This window comes from Phascolarctos cinereus, unplaced genomic scaffold, assembly GCF_003287225.1.
Source record: "Phascolarctos cinereus isolate Bilbo 61053 unplaced genomic scaffold, phaCin_HiC Scaffold_4;HRSCAF=312, whole genome shotgun sequence".
NCBI classification, from domain to species: domain Eukaryota; kingdom Metazoa; phylum Chordata; class Mammalia; order Diprotodontia; family Phascolarctidae; genus Phascolarctos; species Phascolarctos cinereus.
The window spans coordinates 662,394,643-662,408,106 of NW_027555847.1; the positions used below are offsets into that span (position 1 = coordinate 662,394,643).

At 39.0% G+C, this 13,464-nt stretch overlaps 1 protein-coding gene across 3 annotated transcripts in view; it reads left to right on the forward strand.

The window, feature by feature from the left end:
- MLLT1 (MLLT1 super elongation complex subunit) overlaps positions 1-13,464 on the forward strand; it is a 93,673-nt gene that overhangs the window by 51,827 nt on the left and 28,382 nt on the right. The gene's annotated exons all lie outside the window — the stretch shown is intronic.

Sequence of the window (13,464 nt, forward strand, 5' to 3'; positions counted from 1 at the left end):
TCATAATGGCACCTACTTTGCAGGGTTACTGTGAGGATCAAATGAGATATTTTTAAAAAGTGCTTAGCCCAGTGCCTTGTGTGTAGTGGGTGCTGTGTAAAACTTAATCCCTTCCCATGTGAATTGTTGCATGTGTACATGATATGTGTTCAAACAAATATATGTGTATAATAGGAAAAATCAATGATATTCTAGTGGGCATGCGTTTTTAAATTAATAATTAAATTTCTGGAACTAAGGTTCTGTCAAACATAAGTGAGTATGAGAACTGTTAGATGACAGAAACAAAATAATCGCATGTTGGGTCTGATGTCTAGCATTGAACCAATTTTTGAAGTTAGACTGGTTTAAGTATTCAGACAATGAAACCTACGAACAGAAAAGGTCCATGAGTTGGGAACATTTTTCTTCTAATTGACTTTGCTGATAACCACAGCAGTGCCCAAGAAGATGTAACAGTTGCTTTCCTTTGTTCACCTTAAATATGTATTAAATCGGAAAACTCAAAAAATGTGGACCATTGACTTGACTTGGGACATTAGCCACAACTGTGAATTTAGAAACATAGTGTTTGGAGTTGGAAGAAACCTTAAAGATCATCCAGGTCAACTCTTTTCATTCTGCAGATGAAGAAACTAAGAGCACAAGAGGTTGCTGCTTGTCCAAGTTCACACCCAAGCTACAAGTTAGCTGCTGCTAAACTGGCTATTCTGTCAGCAGTTGTCTGTACTTTTTAAAGAATTACTTGTATATTTCGTTGGATTAATTTTGAATGTTTTATTTTTGAAAAAAAAAATTTCCCCCCCAAAATAAACAAGTGCAGGAATTTCCTAAGAGACTCTAAATACTTATGGCCCCTTCTGCAGACCTGAGCTTGCTGACTAGTGTCAGCCACCTGAACACAATGACGCCTTCTGTTGGAATTTTGGACATGCTAATTAGTTCCTGGCTGAAAGATCAGACAGAAGTACCCAGAGAATAAAATCCATACGCCACCCCTTTTCTTTGCACACAGATTTTGTAGCTGAAATGGGACAGGGTCAAAAGCCTTTTCTGCCAGTGTCTGAAACTTTAGGCTTAGTTGGTTGGTCCTGCTTGGCTTTTTAAAATACAAGTCAGTTAGGGCTGATCTTGAACAAATTTATTATTCAAACAGGGAATTCAGTTCCTCCTAATTAATTTTATCTTTTGGCTCTGTTTTAGACTAGTTCTCAAGCTGTTATCTCTTCCTCCCTTATCCTTGGAAGATGAGGGCCTCCCAAATTGCCAACTTGGGGCATGCTCCCCCTCCTTGCCTCCTAAGAGCATTCTGAAGTTGAGAAGGCGGGCAGGCCTGTCTCTTTCAGCCTCTCCTCCCCTCCAGGGTGCTGGCTTCTGATGGTTGCTATGTGACGTGTGGACAATTGGCTGGTTTTTATGTAGCTGAGGAAGAATGTCATTACCCAGAGATTCGAATAGGGTTTTTTTTTCCCCTCTTTAAGCTAACTAATGGACCAGAACAGAGGGGATATTGTGTGACTAGACTTGGGTAAAGGTCAAAGGACAGTACAGTTGTGACAGGGCAGTATGAATTTGGCCTTAATGTGCAACCTGTGGTGTTTTTGCTTTTTTAACTTTTAAAATCTTCTAATCAGTTGCTTTAGCTGTTTTGGGTGGGGAAATGTATTTTTAGAGGGCATTGCAGCCAGTTTGGTAAGGTCAGGAAAATGTATTTTAAATTTCATAGAGTTCAGACTTCAACACAATTGTTAAGATTTTTCTGCTGAACTCTAATCATTCATATCGACTTCTTGCAGATTGGCTCTTACTGGGTATATCCCATAAACATCGCAAACTCGTAATAAGTACCTTTTTGAACATGTACTTTTCTCCAAAAGCCATCCTTCCTCTACACTTACTAATTTCTAGTAAAGATACCACTGTCCTTCCAGTCATCTGAATTTGCAACCTTGAAGTTCCCCTGAATCCAACACTCTTCCTCCTTAACTCAGACCTCTCCTGGGCTCCTGAGGATCCTTGTGTTATATCAAGGCTCTTCTTAGGCGCCACCTCTTCCTCGCAGCCTTCACTGTCAGTCACCCTTTGCTTTGTTAATGCTCTCGCTCGCGCGCTCTCTCTCTCTCTCTCTCTCTCTCTCTCTCTCTCTCTCTCTCTCTCTCTCTCTCTCTGTCTCTCTCTCTCTCTCTCTCTCTCTCTGTCTCTCTCTCTCTCTTTCTCTCTCTCTGGCACAATACTACTTGGTGTACATTGTGTATCCCTAATAAAATACACGCTCCTGAAGTGGGGATGGAGCAGTTAGGTGGCACAATGGCTGGACTGTTAGTCCTGAAGTCAGGAAGACTCATTCTCCTGAGCTCAAATCTGGCCTCAAACATTTACTAGCTATGTGACCCTAGACAGGTCACTTAACCCTGTTTGCCTGAGTTCTTCATCTGTATAATGAGCTGGAGAAGGAAATGACAAATCACTCTAATATCTTTGCCAAGAAAACCCCAAATGAGGCCACAAAGAGTTGGAGAAGACTGACATAACGAGCCTGTTAGGTGTCAGGCATTTACAAGTATCTCATTTGATCTTCATTACAACCCTGTGAGGTAGGTGCTGTTATAATCATTCCCATTGAAATGAGGAAGTCATAATCACCACATCTGGATTATTATGTTCAGTTCTGGGCAACACACTTTAGAAAGGAAATTTATAAGCATATCATGTGGGGCTAGATTGAATGAAATGAGACTATTTAGCATACAGAAATGACTCTGGGCAGGGGAAGATTATTCATAGCTGTCATCTACTAAAGGTCTCTCATGTGGAAGAGAGATTGGATTTGTTCTGTTTCATCCTAGAGGTGGGAAGAGGTAAATTTAAATTTGATGAAAGGAAGAAACTTCTATTATTAGATGTCTTTAGGCCAAGGTTGGATGACTATTTGCTGTATATGTTGTATAGGGCATTCTTTTTTAATGTAGTGGGTTGCAAAAGAAAACTGCTTAGGTCCTTTCCAACTCTGAAATCCTGTGTCTGAGCCCTGGTCCCAAGACCCACCACTTACTGGCTCTGTGATCTTAGGCAAGTCAATTCCTGTTTCTGGACCTCAATTTCCCAAATTTTAAAATGAGAAGGTTGGTATAGATTTTCTCTAAATTTTCTTCCAGCTCTAATTTTCTTTCTCCCTTTAATTTTTATTGATATATATTAACTGTAATCATTGCCCAAGAGTTTCTTTACTGGGAGTTCCATACCCAATAAAATCATGAGCCCAATTCCATTCCATCCCCATGAGCCTTTGCCTCTATCCCCATTCATGAATCTATCTCTTATCACAAAGAATTAAAGGGGGGGGCAGTTTCAGTAAAAGTAGCCAACACAGTTGATTTGAACAGTTTATGTAGTATTCTGTAGTCCCCCATCTCTGTAAAAAAAGGAAACACAGTGTTTTCTTCTCTTTTCTGGTGTCAAGATTGGTTTTATCATAATTACACAAGTGTTTTGTTTTCATTTTTTTTTTTTGCTGCTTTTATTCTTTCAGTTGTTATTGCAGTCATTGTCTATGTTTTCCTAATTCTGTTTACTTTACTTTTCATCAGTTCATATTAGACAATGTCCCAAGCGTCTCTGTTCTTCATTTTAATAATTGCTTATAGCACAGTAAAATCCCATTAATTATGTTCATGAACAGCAATTTATTTAACAGTTCCCCAGTCAGTTGGGATTGTTTCCAGTTGGTCATGACTCCAAAAAGTCTAACTCTACCTTTCTGTGATTCTGTCATCAGTTGTTCAGTGAAGTGATGTCATTTGGTCTACTGAATTACCTAGGACTAATCCGTACACTGATACTATACTGTTGAGTTTTTTGAATTCTTGGGTTTATTTTTAATAGGGTTTTGGGAGGCTGGGGGATTCTTCCTATGTTACCAGCTGTTAATTTGTTGCTGTTAATGTGCCTACCTGAAGTAGTCCTCTTCTTTTAATTGTCCATGAGCTGAGAAGTCAGGTAACTAAAACTTGTTGAAACTGTTTGGATAGAAATGGTCTCTCTGCATCCATTCCTTTACCCTCTCCAATCTGTTTTCTACACAGCTAAAAAAGTACAGATTTGACCCTGTCACTTCTCAGCTCAAGAATCTTTAATAGCTCTCCATTCCCTCTGGGATAAAATAAACTTACTCTCTTTGGTATTTAACACACTTCACAATCTGGCTTGAGCCCGTCTTTTTACTTTGATGACACTTTCCTTTCTCTCATGCATGCTACAATTCAGACAAACTGGTCTACTTGCAATTTTTTGTATATACTGCTCCATTTCCTGCCTCTGTGTCTTAGTACAGTCTGTCCCTTATACCTGGAATATTCTCCTTTCTCATGTCACCACAGAACTCTTTGCTTTCTTCAAGGCTCAGCTCAAACGCTACTTCCTTCAAAAGACCTTTCCTGATTCACCTAGTTGTCAATTGTCAGTTGTCCTTTGTCACCAGCTAATTACTATGTATGTATGTATGTATGTATGTATTGTATCTATATATGTATATACATATATATATATATATATATATATATATCTGTATTTACTTAATCAAAGATTCATCTTTTTCCCTTCTTGAGCACAGGGACTCTCATTTTTACACTTGTGTCTCCATCTCCTAGCATAGTTCCTGTCACATGCTTAATATTTATTGTTGACAAAATAAAAGTAAGTCTAAATATAGATACATTTATTTGTATGTTGATTTAAGGGTTTCCTGGTGCTAAGGTGGTTTTATGAGTTAGGTGCATGAATCTCAGTGATAGGAGGCTCAGATAAGAAATCAGTGTGCCTACAGGGTACTTACCTGCTTGGCAAGTGGTTGTGCAGCACAGTTTGTATTGTTTGGTGGGGCCACCAAAAGCTGACCAGAATCACGGAGATGCTAACTGATTGGTTTGTTGTTGTTTTTGTCCTCATGCTTAGAGCTGAAATTTCTCCAGGTGGTAGGTGATCATTTAAAGGCTGTTGCTTCATGTCAAGGCAAGAGCTAGAGCTGGAAATTATGAAGGCTACTACGACATCTGTCAGTACATAGCTCTTGTGACTCCTGTACTATAGTCCTGTCCGTTAGGATTTGGTGTGCTATGATTTGAATGACATCTGGCCACTCTGAGAACCTCCCCTCCCTGGTAGTTTTGCTTTTGTCACTGGCCATTTGGGGTTCTTGTACATGCTGGGGAAAGCAAAGATGAAAGCCAAGAGAGAGATGCCAAAATGCTGTTCAAACCCCTACAAACTGGGTGGAGGGCCACTTGGAAATTATTTCTTTAACATTCAAGAAAATAGCTTCTGCTGTGCTAGAGCTTTTGAAGTGGAAAGGACCTGAGAGGACATTTGGTCCTTGCTGGCCACCCCTGCAGGAATCCCCTCAGCAGCTTTCCTGAACAGGAGGGGCTCAGCCAGCTTCTGCTTATACAACTCTGACAACCAGGAATGCCTTTTTTCCTGAGGCAGCCTCTTCCACAAGAGAACAACTCTGATTATTACTAATTTTGTTCTGTTATTCCTGTATCAAATAAGATAATATTTGTAAAATGCTTAGCATAGTGCCTGGCACATAGTAGGTAATTAATAAATGCTTAATCCCATCCCCTTCTCCCCCCACTCCCATATATTTTGTATTTACTTCCATGTATACATTTTGGTTTCCCTACTGGAATGTAAATTCCTTGGAGGCAAGCTGTGCCTTGTTTTTATCTATCATTATAAGAGGTAGGCATTTAATAAATGTCTGTTGAATGTATGTTGCATCTATTTAGGGCTGCTTAGTGGTCATTTTTGCTCTTCCTGGTTTTCACTTGAGTTCCAAGTTGCTAAAATGTTCCCTGGATAAGTAGATAAGAAGAATGCCGAGGAATAAAAAAAGATCCTGAAAGAGAAACCATACATTTGTTTAAAAAAAAATATATATATATATATATCTATATATCTATATCTGTCTTTCATGAGTCTATAGGATTCATTTGATTCAGAACTAGAAGGCATATTAGAAATCATAATCTTTTTGTAGAAGAGGAAAGTAAGACCCAAAGATTTGATAACTTTCTTCTAGTCACATGGGTAGTAATCAGTTCAACAAACATTCCTGAAGCACTTCCAGTGGGTAAGGCACTGCTACCAGATACTGAGCAGGACTAGGATTTGAACCCATATCACAGTTCTAAAGCTATTGCTCTTTCCCCTACATCATTAGCTCTTTCCCTCATCAATTATATAACTTCTTGCAAAAAGAGCTTTGTTTTTGACTACCAGAATGCTTTGGATTCCAGTAGGCAAACACAAAAGGACTTCTATAAGAAGGTGATGGTGTGTAAGTGGGATGTGGAGAAGATGATGTCATAAGGTGAAAGGAGGATTTAGGAACTTTAGAAATATTTGGGTACCCTTGTGAGTTTGGGGTTCCTCCATGCTTACAAGAGAAGATTAGGGAGGCTTACATATCACAGTTTTGTTGGACCAGCTATGACACAGTTGTCAGGGGCGCAGGATGCACATTTGAAGACTTGGTGCTAATCCAATTCCTATCCAGAGCTATCCTTAGTTTCCTTGGAACTTGAGACAAGGGGAGTTATAGACATACTTTCTGTTCTGGGGGCCAGGCTAGATAGAAGAAATCTTACTTGAACTGTTTTGGGTGTGTGGGAGTCTCTTGTTCAATGGTTATGGTTCTGAGTCTGATTTTGGAGCAGCACAAGGACTAGTCCTTGGCAAGCACATTTGCCTGACTTGTGCATTCACCAGGAAGATCTAGACCTTTCTACCTGTCCTAGCTATTCAGAGGAAAGAAATTGAAGAGCAAGGCTGGATTTGTGTGTTCAGTTATACATATTGTTTTGGGAACTTGAACTGGTTTGTCCAGTAACTTCGGGGCTTTTGTCTGTTTATAGTGAGAGGGAAGCTGGCTTGTAGCCAGAAATATTGGGGAGTAGATTCCAATATGAGGCTGGGCTCTGAGGAACATTTACAATTCTAGATTCAAAGGTATAACTTTAAGTAGCATTTTAGAGGGAACATGACATCAAGAGTTTGAGTCCACTCACTGTTACATTTGTGTTTGCCAGCTGGCACTAACATTTATTGTACTAATATCATCTGATGTATATAATGAGCTGTTCAGGAATGCCCTTTATTTTTTTTTCTGATAGTCGTATTTGGCAGTGCTGTATTATACTAAGTGAGATTGCCTTTCTCTTTCTTCCTTCACTTGTCTGATGTGCTGGAAAGAGCAGAGGATATAAGAGTTAGAGAAGCTATGCTTGGGACAACTAAGTGGTAAAGTGGATAGAGTGCCAGGCCTGAAGTCAGGAAGACTCATCTTCCTGAGTTCAAATCAGGCCTCAGACATCTACTAGCTGTGTGAACCTCGTCAAGTCACTTAATCCTGCTTGCCTCAGTTTTTTCATCTGTATAATAGGCTAGAGAAGGAAATGGCAAACCACTCTACAAAGAGCAACTGAAATGACTGAACAACAAAAGTTGTGCTTGCTGGAACCCACAGGCTTTGCTACTTAACTGGTTTAGCAGATAAAGATTTGGATTTAAACCCAGATCTGATTCCAAACCCTGACTCAGACATTTACTTGTTGTGGGACCCTGGGCAAGTCACAGCCTTTCTGAGCCTCAGTTTTTTTCTCTGTAAAATGGGGATAATAATAGCATCTACCTTACAAGATTGTTGTAAGGACCGAATAAGGTGATTCATATAAAGTGCTTTGCAAACCTTAAAGTGCTATATGTAAGTAAGTGTAAGCGGGCTATTATTACTACTGCTGTTACCTTTATAATCCTAGGCAAGTCAGTTTACCCCTGGACCTCAGTTTCCTCATCTTTAGTATGAAGGGATTGGATTAAATGATTTTTTCTAACACCTCAATTATTATTGCCTCACTCTAAGTCCTATGATATTAGTTAGCTTCCAGGTGTTCGAATTTCTTCCCATCAGAAAGGCATTCAAGCCATTCTGAAATTTCAGCCCTCTACCAAATTATATCTGTGTTAATATTATCAATGCCTGTAACAGGGAACAAACCCTAGAGTCCATTCAGCCTCCTTCTTGATATGTGTAAGTAAGTACAGCCTCTGTAGTTCTAGATCTTAGTAAGCAAGCCTCTTCCTGGTGTCAGACATAGCCCCTCATGTAGTGTTCTTCCAGCTATTTCCTTGAAGCCTGAATGCCCTTCTGAGGTGCTGTTAAGTAAGCCAATATGTCATATGTTTTGTATTGTATATCCTGTCTTAGTTGATTTATATAGAAGGCTTTATGCTACTCTGTGAAGATAGGCGTATCATTTATGGTTGACTAAACATGGTCCCTCTACTCAAAGTCAGGCATAAGTTTTTTAATCAAGAATGTAACCCTTCTTTTATGTCATTGCTTCTGTGAGAAAACCAGATTCAGCCTCTGGTTTTTTCAACATACCTAAATTTGAGACTAGCTGATCTATGTAAATGTCATGGCCTTTAGAGAGAGCTTCCATCATGGAATAGTTAACAGTGTAAGCGCTGATGAGAATAGCAGAGATGGAAGAAACTTAGAATTCATACATCATAAACTTTGTGTAATCACAGGAATGTATCCCCCTGTTTATGGTCTGAGTCCAGAAATTCAACTTGTCAGTTTTTAAAATACTTCCAAAAATTATTATTTATTTTAGCATTCTTTTCTTTTTAAATTTTGAGTTCCAAATTCTCTCCTTCCCCACCGAGAAGGCAGGTGATATGATATCAGTCATATCTGTGAAATCATGTACAACATTTCCGTATTAGCCATATTATTTTAAAAAGCAAGAAGAATAAAGTGAGAAAATTATATTTCAGTTTGCACTCAGTTCATCAGTTCTCTCTCTGGAGATAGATTTTTTTTTTCATCATGAACCTTTAGAATTGTCTTGGATCATTGTATTGATCAGAATAGCCAAGCCTGTCACAGTTAATCATCATTGCAGCATTGCTGTTGCTATGCACAATAATCTCTTGGTTCTTCTCACTTCACTTTACAACAGTTCATTTAGGGCTTTCCAGGTTTTTTTCTGAAACCACCCCCTTTGTCATTTCTTATAGTACAGTGGCATTCCATCACAATTGTATACCACAGCTTTTTCAGCCATTCCCCAATTGATGTGCATCCTCTCAATTTCCAGTTCTTGGCCACTACAAAAAGAGCTTCTGTAAATGTTTTTGTAAATGCTATTTTGGTCCTTTTCCTTTTTCTTTTATCTCTTTGGGAAATAGACCTAGTAGTGGTATTTCTGTATCGAAGGGTATGCACAGTTTTATAGCCCTTCGGGTATGGTTCCAAATTGTTCTCCAGAATGATCAGACCAATTCACTACTCTGCTGGTAGTTCATTAGTGTACCTATTTTTCCCTTAGGTGTGAGGTGGTGATTAAGAGTTGCTTTAATTTGCCTTTCTGTAATAAATAGTAATTTAGAGCAATTTTTCATATGATGCTATTATAAGTTTGATTTCTTATTCTGAAAACTGCCTGTTTCTATCGTTCGACCATTTATTAATTAGGGAATGGCTCTTATTTTTTATAAATATGACTCAGATTTGTATTCAGCATATATTCAGAAAATGAGGACTTTATCAAACTTGATGTAAGATTTTTCTGTATTGGTTTGTTGTCTGCTACCTTTTAGCAAAATGTAGTTTCCCTGATTATCCCTTTTAATTAGGTCTATTTTAGCTTTTGCTTTATCTGAGATCATGATTGCTACTCCTGCCTGTTTTTGTTTGTTTGTTTTAAGTTCAGCTGAAGCATATTAGATGCTGCTTCAGCCTTTTATTTTAACTCTTTGTCTTTCTGTTTCAAGTTCGTCTTTTGTAAACAGCATATTTTTGGATTTTGATTCTAATCCATTCTGCTGTCTCTTTCCATTTTATGGGTGAGCTCATCCCATTCACTTTCACAGTTATGATTACTAATTGTGTATTTCCCTCCATCCCATTTTCTTCTGTTTCTAATCTCTCTCTTTTTATCCTGTCCCTCCTCAAAAGTCAGTTTTGCTTCTAACCACTACCTCATTTAATTTGCCTTTTCTTTTATCATCATCATCATCCCTTTTCTTATCCCTTGCCCCTCCTGTTTTCCTATTGGATAAGTTACATTTCTGTACACAAGTGAATGTATATATATATGTTTTTTTTTCTTCCCTCTTTGAAGCAATTCCAATGAGAGTAAGGTTTAAGCATTGCTTGCCACCCCCAATTTTCCTTTCACTGTAAAAGCGCTTCTTTGCTCTCCTCTTGTATGTGAGAAAATTTCTCCATTCTGTTTCTCCCTTCCCCCTTCTTCCAGTGCATCCCTCTTTCTCACCCCTTCTTTTTTTTGCAGGAGATCATTCTAATATAATTAACTCACGTCCTTGCCTTCTTTCTATGTAAATTCCTTTTAACTGCCCTAATAGTGATAAAGTTCTTAGGAGTTACAGGTATATCTTTCCATATAGGAATGTAAATTGAGAGCCTTAACAATTACAAGATCTTTCATGTTAACCTTTTTATGCTTCTGTTGAGTCTTCTGTTTGAATGTCAGATTTTCTAGTCAGCTCTGGTTTTTTCATCAGGAATGCTTGAAAGTCCTCTATTTCATTAAATGTCTATTTTCTCCCCTGAAAGATTATACTTATTTTTTTCTGTGTAGGTGATTCTTGGTTGTAATGCTAGTTCCTTTCCCTTCTGGAATATCATATGCCAAATCCTCTGCTCCTTTAATGTTAAAGCTGCTAAATCTTGTGTAATTCAGGCTATAGCTCCACAGTTTGAATTGTTTCTTCATGACTGCTTGAAGTATTTTCTCTTTGACCTGGCAGCTCTGGACTTTGGCTGTAATATTCCTGGGAGTTTTCATTTTGGGATCTCATTCAGGGATATTATTGGTGAATTTTGTCTTTTTCTGTTTTACCCTCTGTATCTAAGATATTAGGACAGTTTTCTGGATCTAAGATTTTGGGATGGTTTTCCTTGATAATTTCTTGAAATATGTCTAGGCTCTATTTTTGATCACGGTTTTCAGGTAGTTCAGTAATTCTTAAATTCTCTCTGTTTGATCTCTTTTCCAGGTCAGTTGTTTTTCCATTGAGATAGTTCACATTTTCTAACTTTCATTCTTTTGACTTTGTTTTATTGTTTCTTGATGTCACATGGAGTCATTAGCTTCCACTCACTCAATTCTAATTTTAAAGGAATTCTTTTCTTCAGTGAATTTTTGTACCTTTTTTTCCCATTTGGCCAATTTTGCTTTTTAAGGAGGTCTTCTCTCCGGTGAATTTTTTGTGCCTCTTTTACAGTAGGTCAATTCTGGGTTTTTTTCAGTGTTAAAGTATTATTTTTTTCAATATTTTTTGTACCTGTTTTACCAAGCTGTTAATTCTCTTTTCATAATTCTCTTACATCCGTCTCATTTGTTTTCCCAGTTTTTCCTCTTCCACTCTTTTCTTTCTTTAACTCTTCCAGGAATTTTTGTTGGGCGTGTTTCCAGTTAGCATTTTTCTTTGAGGCTTTGTTTGTAGCTGTTTTCTTGTTGCTGTCTTCTTCTGAGTTTATGCATCTTCCCTACCACTGTAGTAGCTCTTTATGGTTAAATTATTTTTTTGTTGTTGTTTGCTCATTTTTCCAGCCTATTTCTTGACTTTGAATTTTATGTTAAACTTGGGCTGTGCTCACCTGAGGGTAAGGAAGCACTGTCTCAAGCTTCAGGCTTTATTGTGCTGCTGTTTTCAGAGCTAGTTCTGGGGGGTCTACAAGTTTTGAAAGCTTCCTAGGTGATGTGTTCCTAGGAGAGGTGTGGTCACTGCTCTTCTGGTCTGCACTCTGGTCTTTACCCAGGAAGGGCCCCTGGTCTCCTGCAGCCACAACAAGTGCTAGTGCTTTCTTTGCCTTGGAACTGTAACCAGGGCCCCTGCTCAGCTTCTGACCAACCACCAGTGCTCTTCTCCACCACTGAACTGCAACCCAGAATTGCTTATGGACGATCGAATTGCCAGTCAGTGCCAGCTGTACCGAGTGCCGGCAAAGAGTCCCCTGTAATCTCTGTCTGACCAGTTTTCCAGTCCCCTTACCTTATCTGGATTAAGAGCTTCTGAAACTGCTGCTGAGCTGCTATTGCTGGCACCACATTCGGGCTTGCCAGCACTTTCAACAAGTAAAGGAATGATGGATCTAGGTCCACATTCCAAGAATGAGTTTATGTAATATGACGTGAATAGATTCAGTGTATTTTATTACCCCAAACTCAGAAACTTTGGGAGAAATTGAGCCACTAGGCTTAATTTTTCAGGGCTAGGTAGTACAGAGGATAGAGCATCAGACCTGGACTCTGGAAGATCTGAGTTCAAATTTGGCCCCAGACATTTACTAGTTATGTGACCCTGAACAAGTCATTTTAATCTCTGTTTGCTTCAGTTGCCTTATCTGTAAAAGGGGGATAATAATAAGATAGTATATGCAAAGTGCTTAGTACAGTGCGTGGAACATGGCAAGCACTGTTCTTGTTATTACCAGTTGCTTGGTATTTTACTTCTTGCCTGTGGAAGAGTTAATAGGATGTTAGAGCTGAAAGAGACCTCAAAAATCATCCTGCTCTTACATTTTACAGATGAGATAAGGACCCACTAAGGGGAGTGATTTTCCCAAGGTCGTCAGTAAGTGTGAGGGTTGGGATTTATGCCCAGGTCTTCTAACTTGGATCTTCTCCAAATCTAGTGTTCTTTTCCACTATACCATGCTGTTCTCTGCCCCTCAGACAGGTTTTAGTTACCTGGGTTGCCAGAAGGAATCTTCCTGGACTCCCTGGTCCAACCAACTGTTTTACTCATCTATCTCATGTATTTAGAGTATGGACAGGAGACTCAGAAACAGCATATGAGGGGAGCAATGCTCTGAACTCCCCTGAGGGCCAACTATGCTGGCTGCCCTTTTCCCTTTGGCTCTTCTCCCAACCCTTTTGATATTTGGTACCCCTCTCCCTGTTCTCCTCACCCCACCCCACCCCAATCCTCTCACAAATTCTGAGAGCCTAAGAATGATAACCGATTTATGGCACTATATAAAGTGTTTTAAATCTGTTGCATTTGATTCTCATAACAAACATTGAGGTGGGTAGTAAAAGTAATATTACCTTCATTTTACAGAAGAGGAAACTCACTTCAAGGAAAGTGAAGGGATTTGTCCATGGTCTCACAGTTTTTAAGTGTCAGAACTAGGATTAGGACCTAGGTCTCCTGACTTCAGGTCTAGCATTCTTTCCATTATACCCCATTCAAGCTGGGCTATGAACTTTCCATAGCAACTTGAGTTGGGGGAAGTCCAAGTATGGCTCTAGGCAGCTACTTGCTCAAGAAGTACAGCTGGGCACAGGCAGTGGTTATGGTAGTTCAGTTTTCTGAGAAGGAAAGGGGATAGAAGAGAGGGGAAAAAAGGTAAGTGAATTGAGA